Raw genomic sequence first — 10,843 nt, forward strand, 5'->3', positions numbered from 1 at the left:
ACGCCACACATTATAAGGCATACATAGTCATAATGTCACAGCTTATAATTCTCTGATTAATTGAAAATTCTAATAAGGAATATGTTTATCTCGATAGCATGTTGAAAGTCAGTTGTTGAAAATAGAAAGATGGACTCCCCTGTCTTTAGCTGACAAATCAGGATTTGAGGCTTTCCGTTCCCTCTCTTCAGTTTTATCCCAACATTGTTTAGAAGTCTGTTCATTTCCCTGATGTTGACTCACCAGGCGGGATTAATTTTCCAGGGTGTTGTGCTAATTATAGGGTAGCGGAGCTTATGGACTCAATCAAACTGGCAACAAGTGAAAAAGGAGCGGAACACGGGTTCTGCTGGGCGCCGAGCTATTAATAACTTCACAATTGTGTGATGACTATTAATCAGTAAGTACTGCAGTGACCCTCATTTTCAAAGGCATCCCCCATCATTTTCTAGTTAATCTTTCCCATCCTCTCCTTGTTTTATATGAAGGGAGGAGCTGGTGAATTACTTGCCTGAAGTCATGTCTGTGGGAAAGCCAATAAATACTGCACTTTAAACGTTGTGAATAATAATAATAAAAAATAACATATTTGTGGAGTGCTTTGCAGTTTTCAAAGGATCTTCTCCTTTGTCATTTCTTTTATACTTATAAGTATCCCTAAAAGGGTCCCCTGTGGGTAGTTGAGAATAATAGAAGAGAAGAAGGCTTGGTTCCCAGCTATCTTGCTTGAATTTGAACTGAATAAGGAAGTAAAGAACCCAGAGTTGCTCGAGAGTCAGAGTCTGAATTGTTTGATCTACCTCTTTCTGTTAGGTTTTCTTGGCTTTTGAGGTTCCATGGTGCAGGTGTTCAGTCACATTAACCTTTTGTTTTACGAGGATTTAGTTTTGTTCCATCTAAACCTTAAACGTGTGACCTCAAAGTTGAGATCACCCAGAGATTGCTTATGCTAGACTACTGGAATAAAACCTTGAGAAAGTGGAGCTAGTTCTAGTGACTGATGTTCCTTGCATGTCCCCCGTCTTCCTTCTCTTTGCCCCACGTAACAGCCTGGGACTTTCCTGGCCTTCATAGGTTCAGAGTATTCACACACTCTACATGCAATCTTCCCAGAGACTTTCATAATCCCATAAGCACAGACTTGTACAGCTGGATGAGTTTTTCAACGTCGTGGAATCTAACATCATCCACTTACAGATGAAGAAGTTGAGTCTCAGGGAACTGAAGTGATTTTCCAACTCCCACAGCTATAGTCAGAACGAGGCTGAAAACCACTAGAATATGGCTCCAGTAGAAAAGGAACTGGATGGTGACAGTGGAATTCTCCCTGGAGCAGTGTTTGCCACAGTACAGTTGCTGAATTAATAGAGAGGAGTTTCCAAAATGTGTTAGGAGATGCTCTTTGGTCAAGGGTTCTGTGGTCATATTACTTGGTCCATTTGGGAATTCATGAGGCAAATAAGATGATTGGAGACTGCAAAGTCCCTTGGGAAAGAAGTTTGTTTAACCAAGTATTTCTCAAATTCTTTCATCTTTTTTTCAACTCAGAAAAAACTATTCACAGCCTGTATAATTAGTGTTCCTTGGAACAAATAAAAGGTACCTGTTGGAATGGGGCAGTCACAAGCAGGGTGAGAGCTTTCCACTGGGTTCTTTGTGTATATGTTATTTTATCTTCACAAAACTTCCAGAGTATTACTATCCTTACTTACAGATGAGCTCAAGGCTCTGTTTCTTGTGACAGATTGAATTCAAACTTGTTTAGGTGTAAAGGTGTGCTTATCGGTTCACATAACATTGAAACCAGGAAGGTTCTCTTTTCCCTACTTCTGCTTCCCTCTGTTTACCAAGCCTAGTCATTCCCCTTCCACAGACAGATGTCCTCACAAGAATGGAGTCATGGCTGTACACAGCTTAGGTACACAGAGTGCCCTGACCACTCTGCAGCCAGAAAGGAAAGGATGTTTGCTTGCCCTCTGAGAGCAAGTTGCTGGAGAGGGAGTTTGTTGGCCAGGAGGGATCCTGTGTTCTTCTGCTGCCTAACTCTTTGGCTAAGAAAATGGGTACCAAAGTTGGTTTAGACTGAGTCTCATGCTCTCTGCTATGGATGAGGAAGATATGTTTTCAAAAGATCAGGAAGAGATTTAGATGAAACAAGTCAGTTGGAAATTAACCCGTCTCAGGTCACATAGCCAGTAAATGGCAGAACTGAGATTTCAACTTATGTCTGTCTGACCCCAAAGCATATATATACTAATATATATATATGTATATGTATATGTATTTATATGTGTATATATATGTGTATATATATATATATGTGTGTGTGTATATATATTGAGGTATATATATATATATATATATATATATATATATATACACACACACACACTAATATATATATGTGTGTGTGTGTGTGTACCGTGTTTCCCCGAAAAGAAAACATCCTCCGAAAATAAGACCTACTTACAGGTTTCCTTCTGAGTGAAATATAAGGCATCCCCCAGAAAATAAGGCCCCCCAGGCTCTGACTTCTCTAAATACAATCTTTCCAACATGATTGCTATGGATGAAACTACAGTGTTTATGGGCCAATCATCTCAAACAACAATTGAACAGCGGGGTGCTTCCTTAGTGTACATTCCCTCCACTGCTTACAAAAGTGCACGTGTTTCCTGTATTTTGGCAATTCTTCTGGATGGCACTAAAATCCCACCTTTAATCATTTCTAAGGGCAAGAAGGAAAAGATTGAACGTGTTTTGGGCGTTTTTATTCTTGAAACTGAAAAAGCCTGGGCCACACAAGCTTTTATAAGGTAGTGGGTCGATTTAATGCTGCCGCTTGTTAGGCAAAGGAGCCAAAGAGGTCTGCTAGTCTGGGATGCAGCCAGCACTCACCACGCTAAAGACATGAAGACATTTCTTCACGAAAGAAAAATAGATCAGATAGTGATTCCCGCAGGAATGACGGCCTATCTCCAGACTCTTGATATTGCAATAAACAAGCCATTCAAAGACAATTTGTGCATGGAAATTAATGACTACATTGAAAATAGAATGGAGAGAAATCAGCATGGAAACTTTGTGAAACCTAAACTGCAAGAAGTTGTGACTTCGGTGAAGAATTCATGGGAGAAAATCACTGACAGTTGCATTGCAAATGCACTGCGAGCAGGCTACCTTGACAAGAAGTACTCATTTAAAGACAGTGCTATTGCTAAACATGAGAGATTTGGTCCACTGATTCTGAAAGAAATGGAGTCACAAGAAATTCACCAGGAAATTCAGGAATTGGATTGTTATGATGATGTTCCAGAAGATGATGACATGATTATCATTGAATAAGTGAGTAAATTCTTGATACTGTAGGATTCACAGTTTGTCCGGTTTGTGTTGACAACTACTGTATTACCGTACCGTATACGGGTAATAAATTTCCTTTATTTTCATTTAACAATAAATGTGTACCGTATTCTTCTTCATGGAAAAATAAGACATCCCCTGAAAATAAGACCTAGCGCATCTTTGGGAGCAAAAATTAATATAAGACACTGTCTTATTTTCGGGGAAACAAGATATATATATATATATATATATATATATATATATATATATATATATATATATATTGTATTGTTTCAATAAGAAACAATCTTCGCTCTCAAGGAAGACATAGTCTGGTTGGAAAGATGCCTATCCCTGTAGTAAGAGTTGGGAAAGATATGTGTGTAGGGCATTCAGAGAATAGAGAGATCATATCATGATCATCCTATCTAATAAAAGAGAAACATACCATGTAGACAGAGAAAGGGCTCAGAAAATAGTGTGCTCCATGGAATAAACTTTGGGACACATCAATAAACAAAGGTACTCATTAAAATGGGGGCAATCACAAGGAAGGGTGGGAGCTGTTCTTTGAAGATAACTACTATTTTTATCATAAATAGTAGAATTATAACCATCTAGTCCTTTTATCAGGAAAGCAAAAAGCTTTTCCAGACCATTATCTATCTGCTCATGTCTCACTGGGCACTCACCCATGAGGGAAGCTGAGAAAATGAGTGCTTAGCTTTTCCAGCCTTTACAGTAGAGGCAGACACCCTGTGGAATGACTTGGTCATGCATGAGTCTTTGGTCAGCTAACTTAAAGTACCCACTAAAGCTTTCTCTGCGATCCTCGACCCTTGACTGTTCTGCAGAGCTGGGAAAGGGATTTAGGTATCAGTTAGTTAGACTCAACTTTGCTTTCTCCTCACTAACTAAAGACCCAGTTTAACATAATTGAATCTCATCTGAAACATATCTGAGTCCATTTAACTGCATAGGCAGTGGAGTGATGGAGCTGGCTTCTTCCATCTCCCAAGAGCCAATTGTTAAATTTTTAGGAATATTGTGAGCCAGCTAGCTGATAGATACAGTCATATTAAAATTGAATTATATGAATTTATATTTAAATAAGTTACATTGAAAAAGTTAATAAATACTTAAAACTCATTACTTCCTCACATTTCACAGCATTGTATTACTAACTATTCTCTTGGGTTTATTTCTACTGTATCTGTCTATGGTATTTAAAAAATGTGCTACTGTGCATTTCTTCCCATCTCTGTGTTTAGTAAGAGCATGTTGATAGTTTAAATTGGCTCTGATGGGAGTATTGGCAAGTGCCACAATTTTTTTTCGAGAACGAGTCAGTTGTTAAATATTTACCAGCACACCACTATGCAGAGAGGATAGAAATGTATGTATATGTGAGTCAAGTAAGTAGGCATTTCAAAACAATTTTTGGAGCCCTTCGAGAGATAAAACACACAGAGATGGTTTCCTGCATTTTAAACCAATATAATAAAAATGCATTCAATAGGTTGCTTTCTTTTTGCAGAGATGGAAAGAAGTGTAATTTCCTCATCTCCTGATTCTTAAGAGTTATCCCTAGACAATACTGTTCTCTTTCATAGCCACTATCATCAGTGATAAGCACTCAGTACTATTGGTTAGGTTCTGAGTTTAACCAGGCAACATCAAATATGGTCTATTTTCAAGGGGCTTGTGATTAAACTGGAATAGTCACAGAAGAAAAAAAAAAAAAGGAGAGAACAGTTTATTCTGGAAGTTTCATACATTCCCTTTATATTAATAGTACTTATCTTGGTTTATATATCCATACTAGAGGCCCGGTGCATGGGATTCATGCACTGGTGGGAGGCGTGGCCGATGGGGGTTGGCCGGTTGTGAGAGTGCAGCTCCTCCCAGTGTGCTGAGTGGCTGCTCCCTGGTCCAGCATCTTCAATGGAGCCGGAACACTTGCTTTTCTAGGGGACCTGGCTAGGGTCGGGGCCGGGCCCAAGGACAATAGCACTGAGAGGCCTCAGTCCCACAGTGGCCACAAACCTACCTTCCAGCCTCAAACCTTCCTCCCAGCCTCTGGAGCCAGCTCTGCAAGCCCGGTGGCGGTGCTGCGTGGTGTCCAGAGAAGGGTGTCAGAGGAGGCAGCGGGGAGTGAGGAGGAGAGGCCTGGTGCAAGCGGCAATGATCGGAGCCCAGGTTCCTGCCGTTGGCCGGGGTTCGCAGTGGGAGCAGCCACTCATCCTGGTCAGCCAGGTGGCACTGACAACAGGGGGCAGCTCCTGTGTTGAGCATCTGCCCCCAGTGGTCAGTGTGTGTCATGGTGACTGGTCGACTCATTGTTCTGGATGTTCTGCCATTCAGTTACTGGGATTTTATTATTTAGGATATCTATAATTAGATATATATGTATATATAATGTACATATGCAATATGTAAATGTATTATGTGTATAATCAGAAATACATATACTACACACACACACACACACACACACACACATATTCTTGTGTGAATCTTCACTAGGCTGTAAGTTTCGTTAGGGAAGGCAGCTGCATTTCTTTTGTTTGCAGCTGCATTTCTCTATCTGTGTAGTGCCTGAAAGATAGTAGGCACTCAACTAACGCTTGTTGAATGCTTAGGTGTAGAGGGCCCCCGGGGAATGCACATGGATGACCTTTAAACTAATCTCAGCTGAGTCCGAGGTGCCTGGCAAGGCCATCTCCTTTAAACAGCCTCCCATCTGTACTAATTTCTTATCTTTATCCATGTGCTTGGAATAAGGAATGAATAAGACCTTGACTTACCCAGGTCTTGATATGCTAAATCCCTTCCTTGTACCAGGAATGAGGAATGAATAGGACCTGGGCACACCCAAAACTCCTTTGATTTTAAACCCCCTTTGGAAATAAATAAATGCGCTGTGTTGTCTGTGGTGGTTGGTTGACTGTCTCTCCATCAGAGTGACAGCCCCCCACCCGGGTCCCAGCTCGTCTCTATTTCTGTGTCTGGTCTCATTTTTTCTTTAATTTCTTAATCCCCTGCTCCTCCACTTCGTTTTCTGTGGGTTGCAGAAAACAGAGAAACAGCCCCCCACACATAGGTGAATGAATGAAATGAAAGGAGTAGAATGAACAATAAGAGCTGTGAGGTGAAATGAAAGAATACTTATCAATTACTAGTGGTCGGAAAGTTTTAAGGAGGTGCTAGGACTTGAGTAGAATCTTGAAGATAGGGTAGGACATAAATGAGGTATGGCTTACTAATAATAATTGTAGCTATGATTATATAATAGTCACTCTAGAAAACAGCAGTTTATTTTAAAAACTAGAAAAGCACTTACATACAATGCAGCAATTGCACTTCTGGGCATTTATTCCAGAGAAATGAACACTCAAAATATCTCCCAAAATTGGAAACAACACAGATGTTCTTCAGTAAGTGATATCTGGTACATCCCTACTATGGAATACTACTCTACAATAAAAAGGAAAATCATGATCGACAAAAGCAACAAGCTGGATGGATCTGAAAGTAATTATACTTAGTGAGAAGAAAAAAAAAACACAATTTCAAATGATTACATGCTGTATGATTCTACTTATATAATACTAGAGGCCCAGTGCATGAAATTCATGCACTCGGTGGGGGGTGAGGGGGGTCCCTCAGCCTCACCAGTGCCCTGTAGTAGTCTGGAAGCCCTTGGGGGATGTCCAACTGACGGTTTAGGCCTGCTTCTCACCATCCGTGAGCCTGGCTTCTGGCTGAGCAGTGCTCCCCTTGTGGGAACACACTGACCACCACCAGGGGGCAGCTCCTATGTTGAGCATCTGCCCCCTGGTGGTCAGTGCACATCATAGTGAGTGGTCATTCTGCCATTCGGTCAATTTGCATATTAGCCTTTTATTATATAGGATTCCTAAAATGTTGTAATTGTAGAAATGGAAAACAGATTAGTAGTAACCAGGGGCTCAGGTTTGTGGGGAGGTAGGGGGATTGGCTACATTACATTGTGGTGGTGGTTATGCAAAGCCACACATATTATAAAATTGCCACGAACTATAGGCCCATACGTGCACATACAAGTGAGTACATATATAACTGTTGAACCCTGGATGAGCTCTGGGGATCTTATCGATCAATGTCAGTGCTAGTGTTGATATGGTACTTTAGTAATGTAAGATGCTAACATTGAGTGAGGGCAGGTAAAAAGTTTGTGAGACCTGTCTGTACATTTTTGTGCAACTTCCAGTGAATGTATAATTATTTCAAAATGAAAAAAAAATTTTAAATGCATAAATCAGATCTTTTACTTAAAATTACTATTTATAGATTTCTCATCACAGTTAGAAGAAAATCCAAGTACTTTATGTCATTTGCTCCTTGCCTATCTCTCTCTGGCCTCACCTCTCTTTTTGTGTGTGTGTGTGTGTGTGTGTGTGTGTGTGAAATTCTTTAAAAAAAATATATATTTCATTGATTTTCTTACAGAGAGAAAGGGAGAGAGATAGAGAACTAGAAACATCGATGAGAGAGAAACATCTACCAACTGCCTCTTGCACACCCCTTACCGGGGATGTGCCCGCAACCGATGTACATGCCCTTGACTGGAATCGAACCTGGGACCTTTCAGTCCGCAGACCGACGCTCTTCCGCTGAGCCAAACTGGTTTCGGCTCCCTCTCTATCTTATTAGTTAAGTGGAAGCCACACAAATCTGCCCTTGTACGTATTGTGCTCTTTGACACCTCTGGGATGTGTCACTTGCTGTTTCCTTCCTGAAAAGCTCCTCACGTATCTCATTCTCATATCTTGTCATCATTCAGTCTCGTCTCACTGACCCTTTCTCAGAGAAGCTGCCCCTTCCCCCCTGTCTAAAGCACCCCCCTCTAATCTGTTATCCTCCATGTCATCACACAGTTCACCTTCTTCCTAGCACCAGCCAACATTTGAATTTACCTTTCATCCTTGTTCATCAGCTATCTCCCTCCAGCAGAATGTAAACTCTATTAGCACTGGGACTGCACTGACCTAGTCATAGCATTGTCTCTAGTGGCTTAGACAGTGCCTGGTGCTGGACTCCAAGGGAAACCCCACCCCTCCATACACTCACAATAAGTAGAATCTGTCTTCCTCCTTTAGGTTCTGAACAATTTCAATAAATATAATAAAAGGGTAAAGATGGAGTGACATTATCACCTTTATTGCTGATAGGGGCTATTTGGAAGTATAGACAGGCAATGGAATCCTAACTGGTTTATGGTCTTAGGCGGCCTTAAACATTGGGTCCCAGTCAGCTCTGCACTGAATTGGCCCCTCCTTCTCCAACACCTGGAACACAGGTGCATGCTAAATATTTTGTGATTTAAAGAGGGAAGAAATAAAGGAGGTGATGCATTCCTGAGTCCTCTTTCATATTAGGTTTGGGAAGGAGGCACAGAGATAGGCCTGCTGATCCAAGGGTACAGTGGGAAACATGGTGCGGAAGGTTAGAGACACAGGGAGGAGCCAGCCTGCAGAGACTCAAATGCCAGGCCAAGGTGAAGTGGGGGGTGGTCGCACTCCTTTTTATACGCCTCCACCTGCTCCCTCACCTCAGTGCTATTTTCATCGTTTGGAAGAGGTGTGAGTGACTACTTTTTCTATGACTAAGCTCACTTTGGTACTCACACAGGCACACTATTAAGCAATCTATCAGCCTAATAGAGTTTTTGTCCTTACCACAACTCTCTTGTTTTGAAAATAATAACAGCAACATCTAATATGCTTACTTGTTAGCTACTGTAAGGTGCTGTGTTAATCCGAAGGGGACTTGAAAAAAATAGAAGAAAATCTGTGAGTTACAAATCACCACTACAGCATTTCCTTTCATGGAAAAATGGAAGTTTTGGGGAGACAAATAGATATGATGTCTGGATCGGTCTGGCTGTAGCAATGAATAAAAAGACAAAGAAAGGTAATTGTCAGCAGCATCAGAGAACAGGAATATGGGTTAGGTGGAATAGGTGATAAAAGTGTGAGGGAGAAACAGCACCCCTAACTCTAGCAATCTTAAAAAAGAAAACTGTTCCGCTGAAATGATGTCTCTCTTCCAAACCACCTCCACAAATGAATGATCATATTGGCCCATTGTTGCTGAACACACACATCAAGCGTTCTCTTCACTGTTTCCCTAGTATCTATAATAATAAAAGCACAATATATTAATTAGACTGGATAGCCAAGAAATCTTCTGGATGTCCTTCCTGACGGAGCTGTGGTGGCAGGGCCTGAGGCAGAGGGATTAGGGGCAATCAGGCAGGCAGGCAGAGGGGTTAGGGATGATCAGGCAGACAGGCAGGCGAGCGGTTAGGAACCAGCAGTCCCGGATTGCGAGAGGGTGCAGGCTGGGCTGAAGGACCACCCAGTGCATGAATTTCATGCACAGGGCCTCTAGTCCTATCTAATAAAGAGAGAATATGCAAATTGACCATCACATCATTACAAAGATGGTGGCACCCACAGTGGAGGCTGAGTTCCCATAATGAGCCTTAAAGAGCAATCAGCAGGGACCTCAGGCTGTGCCCCCCTGCCTGGCGGGGCTTGACTGAGGTGGGACCAGCCAGGTCTGGTTCTCACATGATTTTGAGAAGCACGCAGGTGGGCGGGGACTTGTCTCTGGGTTTCACGGTGCACCCCAGACTCTGACAGGTGGAAGATTTTCATATACATTTTACTAATTTTCTTTCATCTCTGACACTTCTATTATAAAGGACAAACAGCAATATTAAAATATTTTCTCTAATTAATTTCCTTTTAATGTGCATGAATTTCGTGCACCAGGCCACTAATATATACATATGGCCTGATGCACAAAATTCATGCTCATTAATTAAGTCCACCTGCATGTCATACTTTGCCAACTTGCTTCAGTGTGTGTGTGTGTGTGTGTGTGTGTGTGTTGTGTGTGTGTGTGTGTGTGTGTGAGAGAGAGAGAGAGAGAGAGAGAGAGAGAGAGAGAGAGAAGGAGAGAGAAGGAGAGAGAGAGAGAGAGGCTGGGGGAATAGAAGACCGAGAGGTTGCTACATGGAAACCAGACACATTACTGTGGCATCATTGCTGAAGAGCCGTCACAGCCACTCACTGCTTGGTGCCTCGTTTTTCTCCTTGCTCTCCTGTGGAAGAAGAGCCCCAGCGCCCCAGAGTAGCATGAAGGGAGGGAAAGAAAAGCCAACCCCAGGTTTTTACTTACTTCAGACTTTTACTTAATGCCTATTTATAGAAACCAATTCACTGAAAACCCACAGATAGCTCCGTGATAGTCAATGCTGCTTAGTGTTGCAGAAAAAAAAAAAAAAAAAAAAAACCCAAACTAAATGAACTAACATTTGAAAGGGTCTTTTAGTCTGAAATTCACCCACATTGGTGAAAAACATAAGGGCCAGCCTATAACCCACAAGAACGTGTGTTGAGGCAGATTTTGAGAATCCATCTCGGTAAGGTAGGAAGATGGAACACTG

This window comes from Pipistrellus kuhlii, unplaced genomic scaffold (genome assembly GCF_014108245.1).
Source record: "Pipistrellus kuhlii isolate mPipKuh1 unplaced genomic scaffold, mPipKuh1.p scaffold_m20_p_2, whole genome shotgun sequence".
In the NCBI taxonomy this organism is placed as follows: domain Eukaryota; kingdom Metazoa; phylum Chordata; class Mammalia; order Chiroptera; family Vespertilionidae; genus Pipistrellus; species Pipistrellus kuhlii.